Source organism: Cupressus sempervirens, chromosome 3, assembly GCF_028749045.1.
Source record: "Cupressus sempervirens isolate cs-2001-9-10 chromosome 3, ASM2874904v1, whole genome shotgun sequence".
Taxonomy (NCBI): domain Eukaryota; kingdom Viridiplantae; phylum Streptophyta; class Pinopsida; order Cupressales; family Cupressaceae; genus Cupressus; species Cupressus sempervirens.
In genome coordinates, this window is record NC_143120.1 from 245,216,048 (window position 1) to 245,230,870 (window position 14,823).

Here is a 14,823-nt window from a genome sequence, read left to right on the forward strand (position 1 = left end):
CAAAGGGGGTCATAGGGTGACCTATGACTCCATTTGACCCATTAAACAACGACATATGTCCCTAGGGGTCCTAGGACCCCTAAAGACATATTTGAATCGTTCATATGAGTCAAAGGGGGTCATAGGGTGACCTATGACCCCCTTTGACCCATTAAATGATGACATATGTCCCTAGGGGTCCTAGGACCCTAGGAACATATTCGAATGGTTCATATGGGTCAAAGGGGGTCATAGGGTGACCTATGACCCCCTTTGACCCATTAAATGACGACATATGTCCCTAGGGGTCCTAAGACCCCTACGGACATATTCGAATGGGTAATATGGGTCAAATGGGGTCATAGGGTAACCTATGACCCTCTTTGACCCATTAAACGATGACATATGTCTCTAGGGGTCCTAGGACCCCTAGGGACATATTCGAATATGGGTCAAAGGGGGTCATAGGGTGACCTATGACCCTCTTGACCCATTAAACGATGATATATGTCTCTAGGGGTCCTCGGACCCCTAGGGACATATTCAAATGGGTAATATGGGTCAAAGGGGGTCATAGGTCACTCTTTGACCCATTAAACAATGACATATGTCCCTAAGGGTCCTAGGACCCCTAGGGACATATTCGAATGGGTAATATATGTCAAATGGGGTCATAGGGTAACCTATGACCCTCTTTGACCCATTAAACGACGACATATGTCTCTAGGGGTCCTAGGACACCTAGGGACATATTCGAATCGTTCATATGGGTCAAAGGGGGTCATAGGGTGACCTATGACCCTCTTGATGCATTAAACGACGATATATGTCTCTAGGGGTCCTAGGACCCCTAGGGACATATTCGAATGGGAATATGGGTCAAAGGGGGTCATAGGGTGACCTATGACCCTCTTTGACCCATTAAACGACGACATATGTCCCTAGGGGTCCTCGGACACCAAGGGACATATTCGAATGGGTAATATGGGTCAAATGGGGTCATAGTCATCCTATGACCCTCTTTGACCCATTAAACGATGACATATGTCCCTAGGGGTCCTAGGACCCTAGGGACATATTCTAATCGTTCATATGGGTCAAAGGGGGTCATAGGGTGACCTATGACCCCCTTTGACCCATTAAACAACAACATATGTCCCTAGGGGTCCTAAGACCCCTAGAGACATATTTGAATCGTTCATATGAGTCAAAGGGGGTCATAGGGTGACCTATGACCCCCTTTGATGCATTAAACGACGACATATGTCCCTAGGGGTCCTAGGACCCCTAGGGACATATTCGAATGGGTAATATGGGTCAAATGGGGTCATAGGGTAACCTATGACCCTCTTTGACCCTTTAAATGACAACATATGTCTCTAGGGGTCCTAGGAACCCTAGGGACATATTCGAATCGTACATATGGGTCAAAGGGCCCTATGACCCTCTTTGACCCATTAAACGATGATATATGTCTCTAGGGGTCCTAAGACCCCTAGGGACATATTCGAATGAGTAATATGGGTCAAAGGGGGTCATAGGGTGACATATGACCCTCCCTGACCCATTAAACGATGAGATATGTCGCTAGGGGTCCTAGGAGCCCTAGGGACATATTCCAATGGGTAATATGGGTCAAAGGGGGTCATAGGGTGACATATGACCCCCTTTGACCCATTAAACAACGACATATGTCTCTAGGGGTCCTAGGACCCCTAGGGACATATTCGAATGGGTATTATGGGTTAAAGGGGGTCATAGGGTGACCTATGACCCTCTTTGACCCATTAAACGACGACATATGTCCCTAGGGGTCCTCGGACCCCAAGGGACATATTCGAATGGGTAATATGGGTCAAATGGGGTCATAGGGTGACCTATGACCCTCTTTGACCGATTATAAGAATTCTAATATGTTCTTAGGAGTCTTAGGACCCCTAGGGACATATTTTGTCATATAATAAATTGAAGGGGGTTATAGGTCAACCTATGACCCCCTTTGACCCATAAGAACGATTCTAATATGTCCTTAGGGGTTCTAGCACCCCTAGGGACAAATGTCATCATTTAATGGGTTGAAAGGGGTCATAGGTCAACCTATGACCCCTGTTAATCCATAAGAACAATTCTAATATGTCCCTAGGGGTCCTAGAATTGGCAGGGACATATGTCGTCATTTAATGGGTCAAAGGGGGTCATTAGTAAACCTATGACCCCCTTTGACCCATATGAATGATTCTAATATGTTCTGAGGGATCCTAGGACCCTTGGGGACATATGTCATCATGTAATGGGTCAAATGGGGTCATAGGTCAATCTATGACCCCCTTTAACCCATATGAATGATTATAATATGTCCCTAGAGATCTTAGAACCCCCAGGGAGATATATCGTCATGTAATGGGTTGAAGATTCTAATATTTCTCTAGGGCTCCTAAGACACCTGGGGATATATGTTGTCATTTAATGGTTTGAAGGGGGTCATAGGTCAACCTATGACCCCTTTTGACCCATATGAAACATTCTAAAATGTCCCTAGGGTTCCTAGGACCCCTAAGGACATATGTCGTCATATAATGGGTCAGAGGGGGTTATAGGTCAACTTATGACCCCCTTTGACCCATAAGAATGATTGTAATATGTCCCTAGGGGTCCTAGGACCCCTAGCTATAGATGTCATCATTTAATGGGTCGAAGGGGGTCATAGGTCAACCTATGACATCGTTTGACCCATATGAAGCATTCTAATGTCCCTAGGTGTCCTAGGACCCCTAGGGACATATGTCATCATGTAATGTGTCGAAGAGGGTCATAAGTTTACCTATGACCCCCTTTGACCCATAAGAATAATTCTAATATGTCTTTAGGGGTCTTAGGACTCCTAGGGACATATGTCGTCATCTAATGGGTTGAAGGGGGTCATAGGTCACCCTATGAGCCCTTTTGACTGATAAGAATGATTCTAATATGTCCCTAGGGGTCCTAGGACCCCTAGAGACATATGCCATCATTTAATGGGTCAAAGGAGGTCATAGGTCAACCTATGACGCCCTTTGACCCATATGAAGCATTCTAATATGTCCCTAGGTGTCCTAGGACCCCTTGGGACATATGTCATCATGTAATATGTCGAAGGGGGTCATAGTTCACCATATGACCCCCTTCAAACCATATGAAAGATTCTAAAATGTCCCTAGGGGTCTTAGGACCCTTAGGGACATATGTCATCGTGGAATGTGTCGAAGGGGGTCATATGTCACCCTATGATCCCTTTCGACCCATATGAATGATTCTAATATGTCCCTAGGGATCTTAGGACCCCTAAGGACATATGTCATCGTGGAATGTGTCGAAGGTGGCCATTGGTCACCCTATGACCCCCTTCAACCAATATGAATGATTCTAATATGTCCCTAAGTGTCCTAGGACCCCTAGGGACAAATATCATCTTGTAATAGGTCGAACAGGTTCATAGGTCATCCTGTGACCCGCTTCGACCCATATAAACTATTCTAATATGTCCCTAGGGGTTCTAGGATCCCTTAGGGGCATATGTCGTCATGAAATGTGTCAAAAGGGGTCATAGGTCATCCTGTGAGCCCTTTTGACCCATATAAATGACTCCACTAGAAATAATATTGTAAAAATAATAATAATATAGTATAACAATCATATATATATAATTTATAGATTATAATAATAATAACATAATATATTATATATTATAATTTACATATGATAATAATAATAATAATAATATATTATAGATTATAATTTATATATGATAATAACAATAATATGTATTAATAACATATATATAATATATTACGTTATTATATTTAATAAAAATATAGTAAAAATAATAATAATATATTATAATAATATATATTATATTTATAGATAATACTAATAATAATAACATAATATATTATTATATATTAATAGATTATATATTATATCTTTACATTATGTTATATATATATATATAATATTATATTATATTATTATATAATATATAGATTATATATTATTTTATATATAATAGTTATGTTATTATATTATATATTTATAGGTTATATATTATATCTTTACATATTTCATAACTCAAATTAGTTATATCACTTACAAATTTGTTTTTCCCTCTAATTTTTGTGCCTTTTCCCTCCAATTTTTATGCCGCCGATATCGGCTATCGGATCTCATATCCGATATCCGATATGAGATCCGATATTCGATTTCATATCGGATATTTGATCTCAAATCGGATATTCGATTTCATATCGGATATCCGATCTCAAATCAGATATCCGATAAGGCTTGGGCCTTACTTTCCAGGTTTGGTACCTGGATAGGTGAAAAGAAGTCAAAGCGGATTTTGAAGCGCTTTTAGACGTGTTCAAACTCTATTTTTTTCACATTGCCACTTTTTGGCACACCATGATCCTACACATACCCAACAGTCAGTTTTCAAAGTACAATACAGTACAGTACATAAGTTGAAGAAGAAAAGTATCCTAAACTAAACACCACTATATAAAAATTATGCATTTTATCCCACAAGAACTTTAGCACTAGAATAACTACTTTTAAAGTTTACTGTGGAACAACTACTTTTGAAGTTTACTTGTGCAAACATTTTTCTCTTTTTTAGAATTTAATGATAGAAGAGTACTTTAGTTTCTTTAAATTGTTATGGAAATCATAGTTGCACTTGTCCAATGTATCCTTTGTCTGCTCCTTAAGAAACACTCTCTATGAACTCCTTTACATCCAACACAGAAGTTGGATCCTTCTTTGTAATGATACCCTATTTTACACAACACATTTTAAATATTATACGCCAAAATATATATCATGGTTGCACTTATACAATGTATGAAATGAAGAAAACCAAGTTTGAGATCAAATTGTTTTTTTTTTTTGAAATGACAGTTTACTCACAAAAGAGTAGATATGACTATGCACCTTTTTAGTTATAATGGTCGAGATAAGATTTGTAGGGGTAATATCAAAAGCAGGGTTCCAAACAAAAATCCCACATGGAGCTACTTGTTGACCTTGGCCACCAAGAGCATGAGTTAGTTCTTTTGGTGACCTCTCTTCTATTATTATATATTCACCAAATAAAATTGAAAGGTTCAATGAGGTCAAAGGAGTAGCTACATAAAATGGGATATGATGGTGGAAAGCTAAGAGTTCTAGATTATATGTTCCTATTTTATTTGTTGTGTCACCTATGAAAATATAATACCAAATTAGCAAGCCTTAACATACAAGAACAAATGTTTTTGGCAAAATTATGTCGGCCAATCATCTAATGAGATTTAATTTGATGAACATCAATTTCAAATATCATAGCAAATAAATTGTAGGATATTAATAGTAATTCTACATACCATTTTTTGCAATCCTATCTGCTCTTACAACTATAGCATCTATACGACCTAACTTCTGTAATGTCGCTATTGCAGAATCTATTGTAAGCACTACAGGTATGTGATCATGGAGCAATTCATATGCGGTGAGACTTTATCCCTAAAAGAAATGCAACAAATCTTCAAGTCAATATAAATCTTGATATTGAAATTATACGCGATAAATTTGTTCATATATGGAATTTTAATAAAATACGAAGTTGGATCAAACTGTTCAAAACTTTTCATCTTTCATCAACTTTGAGGGATACAACAGGGAAGTTTCTTGGGAAAAATGCTAATAAAAAACTTATGCCGCTTTCGAAAACCAAAAATAGTTACACAAGCAGGACTAGCTAAACTAAAATATTGTGAAAATTTCCACCTAATCTCTTCAATAATCAATAAGCCTATGAAACTGTCAACCATTAATACACTCTCTATGTTTAGAGAGGACCCTTGATCAAATAATAACTAGAACAGTCTCTTGACATCAAATGAACAATCAGTCGGCAAGTGGAAATCACTACATATGCTAAAGTAGATGACTTTTTAAATTCAAATAATGTACGATAAAACTTTGCAAGTCAAAATTGTTTATGATAATTTTTCAAGTCACAAAAATTAACAAAGAACCATCCACAGTACCTTGTTGAATGGTCTCATCTTTGTGTAAAATGTAGTCTCTAACAATCTCTCAGAATAAAGTGCATGAATCACACCAAGAGCAGTACCATATCTAGCAGTTGCAAGACTAGCCAAACACATCACTAAGTTATGTTAGAATCATACAGAGTTCACAAAGAAATGGATACATCAAACATATTATTGAAGCTCTATCACACCTTCTAGTGTTACAATGAGTCAAAACATTAAGGTTTTGAGTTTTTTTGGTTTGGCATAGAATAAATTTAGCCCCATGTAAACTGATTGCTTTGTTAGAATTGATATCATCTATCAGCATTCCTTCAGCAACTTCAATATAAGCCTGTACTCAAGAAATTTTAAAATGCCATCAGAAATTTAGAAGTATATATATACGAAATGATTTGACTTGAGTATATATAGATGATTAGACCTCAATAATACTTCATATCCTTACTAACTCAAAGTGCCTTCTTCATATTCCCCACCAAGTCCTCTACTGATCTATCACAACCATTAGTTTCTACATTAAAAATAAACTAGTTACTAGTTCCCTCTTTGATTAGCAAAGATGGATTTTATACCAACGAATTATACAAATTAATGTGAGGAAATCACCCCTACCAGCCATCAATGTACAAAATTAGGAAAACAAGACTAACACATGTAGTATAGGGTACTAGATATAAAACAAGTGAAACAGAACATAAAACCTAAATGTCATGTGGGTCCTTTCAGAGTTGGAAAAAGATTCCCCATACAAAATTGAAGTTTAAAAAGAATGAAAAAGTCACATCAAATTTAATAATCTGGAGAGCTAGAATGTGATTTCAAAATTGTAACACGAATAAAAAGAATCTCTTTCCTACAATTCACACACAACAAATACTAAGATCGCTGCCAAGTTAAAAATTAACATCATGCAGGTTAATAAGTTCCTCCTAGAAAAAATGACCATAGAGGATGACAAAAACCATGAATTTCCTAACATGAATGGTGATGCCTGAGAAATAGAAACACAAGGTGTATGCCCATTAGAACATCATCTTTACAATAAAATTTTGGTAATTTCACTTGTTAAGAACCAGCTACATTAGTGTTGCTATTTATAAAAGTAGTCTTGCAAAAATCTAATATGAGGGCATCATTCCAAAGCTAAAAATTAAAGGGATTTTATCTCCATATTGCACAATATCTCCTTAATGCTACTGTTAGAATATAACTTCTCTAGTTCCTTCTCCCAGATTAATTTCTAGTAATGGTAGTTCAATACATGATTAGGGGTAGGACAGAATTGGAAGCCATCACAGTAGAGGGTGTACAGTCAACTTTGTCTAATTATCAACAGTTAGATGCAGCAAATGTAATTGAAAAGCCACAAAATGAGATAAAGATCCTGCATTCTTATTGTGGAGATGCTAAAATTTTAGTTGGCTTACATGTTCATCACCATTGAGGACATCTAGAAACTAGATGTGATTACATAATACCATTTTCTCTAGCCCTTCCATCCACAAATCAAGATGTCAGAGGGAGACATGTTATAGTGTGTGTTTCACATCTCTGACAAGGAATTGAAGGGGAAGGTCAGTCAATCAAATCTATTGCATAGAAAACTCAATTTGATGAATGACCCAACACCATCTCACTTATAATACTATTCTAACAAGCTAGGTAGATTTGGTTAGATAAAAAATAATGATCCTAACTATAATTCTAAATAATGATTAATGAAATAACTCAATGATACAAGATTGTAAAGATATTTAGTTTATAGAAATGGAAAGAGCAAACAACTAAGACCAACTGGTAGGCTAAGTGAGCTCTTTATCCAAGACACCTACATGACTCAAAGGACTACAATGCAAATTTAGGGTGCCAATTCAACACATGCCCATCTTGTATGGACAGGCTATAGATGGTCATCAAATACAATCAGGATCCATGCCCCCTCCATCATCTGCTAAAGAAATACATGATATTTCAACTAGTCTATACTCATAAAAGTAAATACAACTAATTTACACAAAGAGCGCTATAGCAAGCTAGGAAAAATGTTCACACCCTGAAAAAGTAAAGCATGATTAGCATCTCGAGGGTTGTAAATCTAATCCACTTTGACATAAGTTGCACCATTATGTATTTGTGGACCAAATGAGAAACATTGGACAAAAAAAATTGAGCCACAATATAGACCATTATAGAAGATTAATCTTCAAATAAAAGATATCTTGTCATGAAAACATCATACATCAAGTTGACAAATAGTCATCGTCAAGACAAACAATTGGCAAACAACATTGGGTGCATAAAACCTATTTTAGAACTAATATTAGTTATAAGCTTCTTTGTGGTCACTATCATAAATGAGTGACTATAGCCACCTCAATAATTCATCTCAGGAAATAAAGAACAAAAAAATATTACCTCATCAACTGCATTATCAAGAAACTCTACAATTGCTGCAATGATGAACAAAAATAAAAGTCATTAAAGTAATCTTTCAACAAAAATGTGTGCTAGAGATTAATTATAATAGAGATACCAATAATTCGCCATAAGATGGGAAACAAGTCATAAAAAGAACCAAATTCAACAAATTATTTTGATAACGACACTATTCATTCAAATTTGAAACAAATAAACATGGTACTAACAAAGAGACTGCAAAATGGAGGCAAACAAAGAAAAGAGCCAACAGAAAAAAGAAAACAAAAAACAAAAAACAAAAAATAGATTTGTGCACCTTTTACAATAGAAAAACATTTTTTTTTGGAGAGTCCAAAGGTCACTTGTATAATTTATAAATTAGTGCATTCATAAAGAGAATGACTTAAATTCAAATCCCCATATTAGAATAAGGTGACAAACAACTTTCAATAAATATTCATAAAGATGATGACTTGAGTTCGAATCCCCGTGGGAACAAGTTGACCATTAGCTCGACATGATTGGGCATCTCATAAAACACCTTAATCTAGACTATTTTATCCCTAAAATCAGCCTAAGCTTGGTAGTCTTCCCAGTTATCCTTACAAGAAAGATGATTATAGATATCACATACTTGCCCTTTAATATAACAATGAAAGAAAGAAATATGCATATCTACTAGCCTGAGAAATTTTTAAAATAATCAAAATGAATACCTCCTAGAAAGAGACAGATTTAGGTCTAGAATCACAAAAAAATTAGAACATAAACAAATCAATTGAAGGTTAAAACTCAAACCAAAAAGGGTCTGAGTTTTAAATGTAATCCATATTTTATCTAGAAAAAGTTGGCTAAGGTAACATAGTGGACAATTCATCACATTATGGCATATATAACATGCTTAGAAATCAAGTTCCAAGAAAAAGAAAATAGTATTGCAGATGCATTATATAGTTTACATCAAAATGTTGTCAAGACAACAAGAGAACATCCAGAATGGTATCTAACTTGGGTACTGGCCTTTCTATGGATTTTATACAACCACATTGAAATGGCAAGTTCAATGATAACAAGATCAATGCAATTACTTTCATTATCCAGAATAGACTATGGATAATGGATTTATTGATCAGAAATTCAAAAAACTATTGATGAAGAAAATCAAGGATGTCCTGACAAAAAGTTTGGAAATACTTTTTATGTTATCTCAACAATAAAAAGGTTCTCCATTTCATGTACGTGAAATTATCTGATTTGTCTTCACAGATAATATTACTTTATAACACAAGAATAAAGCCTTGGATAAAATATCTCACAAGTTACTAGTTGATATGGGTAGGATAATCTCAACTAAAACATTGAATTATATAGTTCAAATAGTGAATCCTACTTTTTTTTTAAATGGATCTATAAATGGTAGTAATTAAAAAGAGTATTAACTAGATATTATTCATCAATCAGAAGAGTTGCATAAGAAGCAAACCTCCAAATGCCCATTTATGGGAGGTAGCATTAGAATGAAGAAATTTTGGATGTACATGAACATGATCCATTCCACTTGCATTACAAAGAAAATAATTTTCAGTATTACTAATGTGACCCCAGAAACAAACTTTAGTTGTCTAACTTCATCACATTATCAAGAACATAGGAAATCCATGTGATAACTAATTACATACAAATTTATAAGTAGGAGATAATTTCCATAGCAAGTCAAATTTTGATATTGCTATCAAGATTTAACTATGTGATTATGAGTCAAACTCATTAACCCTTGTTTCATGAGTAGTGATTTAGTAAAAATTCATCTCTCATTAGAATAAATGGAACACTTAGCACTCATTAGATCTAGGTGATGCTCATAGGGGTGAAGCACTGGGACTTCTCGAGAGGTTACCCATCCTAGTACTACTCCATCCTAGACAAAAATAAACTTGAAAATATTACAAAACATGTCGTCAAAGACAAGAGGAAACAATTATGCGGGTTAAAAGTCTAACCCATAGGTAGATGTGTGTTCCAATGTGGCATTTAAAACATTGGGTCTCATTTTTGTTCAATGTTTATTAATAATTTGTAACAAAAAAAATCCATTTTCCCACCCAGACTATCAACAAGGGAAGCAAACAAAGTAGAATAAGAAGTTCACAAGACCAAAAAAGTTCAATAAGTACCAAGTAGAACTTGACCCGTATCATGTTGAGAATCATTCAAATTTGGACAAGATTCCTTTATGCTTAAAGTATGCATAGATTCAAGAAGCTTAAGTGAATACAATCTGAAAATGATTAACAATTATAAAGAGCTAATAATCAAATCTATGAACCTACACAAGAAGTTGTCAACTAATATCTGCAAAAAAGCTCTCAACATTCAATAAGTACCATTACAAGTCATGTATCCAATTTTTAAGGAATCAGACGTATGCTAGGAAGCACAACAAGCCTAATGGAGTTGGCTCTATCTCAACTTCTGAAGAAGTGTAGTAGATTACTTTCCTCAAAACAAATATGTTGAAAATTATGTTCATTAAAACATGTTTCATCTCAACATAGGATTAGACTATTTTATATATTCCATTAAATAGTTTTATTTTCAATTTGGAGTATATGAGAAACTTCAAATGTGGGGTTGCTATTATAAAACTTTGATTTTGACAGAGTTTGATGTTTAATTTGAATTCTTATCTACTTAATTATGTTTTTGTGTCTTGGAACTTTTGTCTTTTACTTGAAACATTAGTTTTGATAAGACAGTGAGCATATTTTTTTGGAGCAATTTGCAAGTTAGTTTTTTAAATTTTGGTTGAATTCAACATTTCGTTTTAAAACACATATAACATCTTATAGAAAAGTGGTCTTTAAAAATATATTCTCAAACAATGAGCACATTTGGATTGGTTTTTGGTGTTTTGGAAGTTTAGGTCTGATTCATTGTAAGGATCTTTCAAAAAAAATGGAAAATTTGTTTGCAATGAAGATGACAAGGTACTCTATACATAGCTGACAGTAATGGGAAAGATAATTTGAAATACAATATTGATTTGTAATTCTAAAAATCTAGAGTTTCTAGATCTTGTCTCTTTTGTATCATGATTGAACCTTGTAGAGTTAAAACATGTAGTGTTACAATAGGATGAAAATTTGAGCAAAAGTAAGCTTTGTTTGACCAACACATGGTGGAAAAAAGATTAATTTTAATAAATTTGAAAATTTCATGATCATCCTTGGTGAATTCTAAGGATGTAGTTATGTTGGTAATTTTTCTAATAGAAAATTCCTTGTAATCATTTAGTTTTAAGATGGATTGACACTCCTAATTACTTAATTTTATGGAAATAGTTGTCGTTCAGCTTTATGACTTTCTAATTCATATGATGAATCCCAAGATGCAAGTTGATACTATAATATGTTTTCAAATGGGATTGGAATGATACATTATGATTTTGAAAACTTGGATGATTGCCAAGAAGACCTGATAACACACTCATATTGCAAGCCCAAATTGATGATCTTAGTGCCTATCAGTAGTTGAGGACATCTGGTAACAATACTATGGTAATAGTACTAATGACTATGGTAACAGCACTAATGACTAGATGGATCTTGGTGAAGAACTCAAAGTCGCACGCAAGAAATGTTGCCAAGAACCAAAATAGGATTTATCCACTGGCATCAATTTCCCAAAACCAAAGAACCCAATTAATTGGGAAAATTTTCTTGTGTAGTGCCTATCAGTAGTTCATGACATTTGGAATAGCACTAATGACTAGCTGAGTCTTGGTGATGAACTCAAGTCACATGTGAGAAATGTCACCAAGAACTAAAATAGGACTTATCCACTTGCATTGGTTTCCCAAAACCAAAGAACCCAATTTGATTGGAAACAATTTCTTGTGTATTTTTTTATCAACTTCGCACATTTTTACCTTTTCCATGTATATGCTTATTTGGTTAAATTTTATTTGTGTAAATGTCTTTTATATCATACTAACCCACTCTTAGGCTTTTGGTTATATATGTTAAAACTAGTCAGATAACTCTCAAGCCTCTTCATTTTGCCCATCTTTTCTTCTCTCTTTGTCATGAATTATTTACTTTATGAAAAAAAATCTTGTATCCATTTCCATTGAAGAATTGGATACATGACTGCAATGGTACTTATTGAATGTTGAGAGCTTTGTTGTTGATATTAGTCGAGAACTTCTTGTGTAGGTTCATAGATGTGATTGTCAACTCTTTATAATTGTTAATCATTTTCAAATTGTATTCACTTAAGCTTCTTGAATCTATGCATACTTTAAGCATAAAGGAATCTTGTCCAAATTTGAATGATTCTCAACATGATGCTGGTCAAGTTCTACCTGGTACTTACTAAAAATTTATGGTCTTGTGAACTTCTTATTCTACTTTGTTTGCTTCCCTTGGTGACATTCTGGGTGGGAAAATGGATTTTTTTGTTACAAATTATTAATAAACATTGAACAAAAATAGGACCCAGTGTTGTAGAGACACATTAAACTATTTTCCATTGCCAAAGCCTTATTTAGTAAACTATAAAATTGCAACAAAGCGCGATATCATAAGGTTTTTCCTTGTAATGAATTTCAAATTTTTTTCTTTGACGATAGACATGAGAAGATTAGGAATCAAATCTAAGAGCTGTGAGATTACAAATAAGCTCCACCAGAGAAGATAGAAACATGGAGTTTGAGTATACATTTCCAGTACCCTAACAAAACTATTATCAAGAATAGGTCAATACATATGCATGGAGATTTTGTATATGTTTCCAATACCTTAACTAAATCCTTATCAAGAAATATCTAATGCACCCCCCGATATCTATTGACCAAATTATAGGAAGCCCTCTTATTCAATAGAGCAAAAATTCCCTCCACATACCACAAGTGGTCAGTGAAAAGAAAATACTTGGTAAACAACATTTAGAACAAGAAGGGCACCTTTAAATTAATGGTTATAGGATTATACCTTATACCTTTAAGATAATTACCTTGCTATATTCTCAAGGTTGACAACTAAAGTCTTGTAGCTATTTCTCAACATTTCATAAGACATCGGAATATCACAGAAACATGTAGAACTAACATTGTTAAGCCAAACAAAGTGGTACACCCACTTAACATAGAAAATTCACTTGAGTAGATATACATAAGATAAGCTCATGTGTTAAAAAGTCACCTCCAAATGGGGAAAAAAAACTTTGCAGGTTTGTACCAAAACACTCAAAATTAGCTTGTCCATAAACTGAACAACAAGTGTTAAAAATTAAAATATGGGTGATCATGATGTATTCTGATGGTTATGCATCACTCATAATGTTATATGAATACTCTTAAAATTTCTTTTGAGTTAAAGATCTTGTATTAGCAACACATACTAATTTGTACATTATTTTGTACAGTCCATTTAACAAACTTGCAATAATTTCTTGGGCTTGTTCATATTAAATAATACTTGAGGTTGGAGATTGAGTTTAATTTCCACACAAATAACACTATCACCTACTTGTACACATGATTTTCCATAAGAAATTAGAAAACAACCTCAAAAGATGTAGAACAAATTTGGGAGAAGACATCCAAAACATGATACATAAATATTGTCTTTGGAAAGTAATTTCCAATTACCAAGAATTATACTTGTAAGGATCATATAAGATAAGGTCATGTGTTAAAAGACCACCTCAAACAAATTCAAAAGAAAAGAAACACACATTTTCAAGTTTGTACCTAACAACCCTGAATATAATGCAATAAGCTGAAACACTGCAAAATTGTACATTATTCTAGTTATTAGATTTTTGTTTACTAGCGATGCTCTACAACTATACAGTCATGACAGATCCAATCAAAAGATCATGCATAAGAAGCTTTAGTAGCCTTCTCTGTAGCTTCATATCTTTCGACTAAAACCTTACTAATTTTGTGAATTATTCATATTAACCCCACTTTCTTGGATTAGATTTTAAGGAGTCTAATTCTAAATAGATAACACTGCACTCAAATAAGAACTGGATCTCTGTGCCCAATGTTTTTGCTAGTTCTTTGCATCCAGGATTTGAAGTTCACAACTGGACTTTTATGTCCAAGGGGTTGTGGTGTAATGATAATGGGAACAATGAATGGAACATAATATTGCTCTCAAACTAGAGCTCTATTTTCATGTTGAGGAAGTTATGGTGTAGTGGTAGATGAAAATTGAACAATAAATTATATTGCTAGAAAATGAGAATTGAGTCTTCAAGAATAAGGTATTGTGGTGTAATCATAACTAGAGTCACCCAAGTATCCCAAATACCACAATTAAGTTTCACATTAATCCATATAGGAGGC

General features: G+C 34.3%; 1 pseudogene; it reads right to left on the bottom strand.

Annotated features, from left to right (window-relative positions):
• Positions 1–4,717: 4,717 nt before the first annotated feature.
• The window catches only part of LOC149565776 (methylthioribose-1-phosphate isomerase-like), a 150,970-nt pseudogene continuing 140,864 nt past the window's right edge, over positions 4,718–14,823 (bottom strand).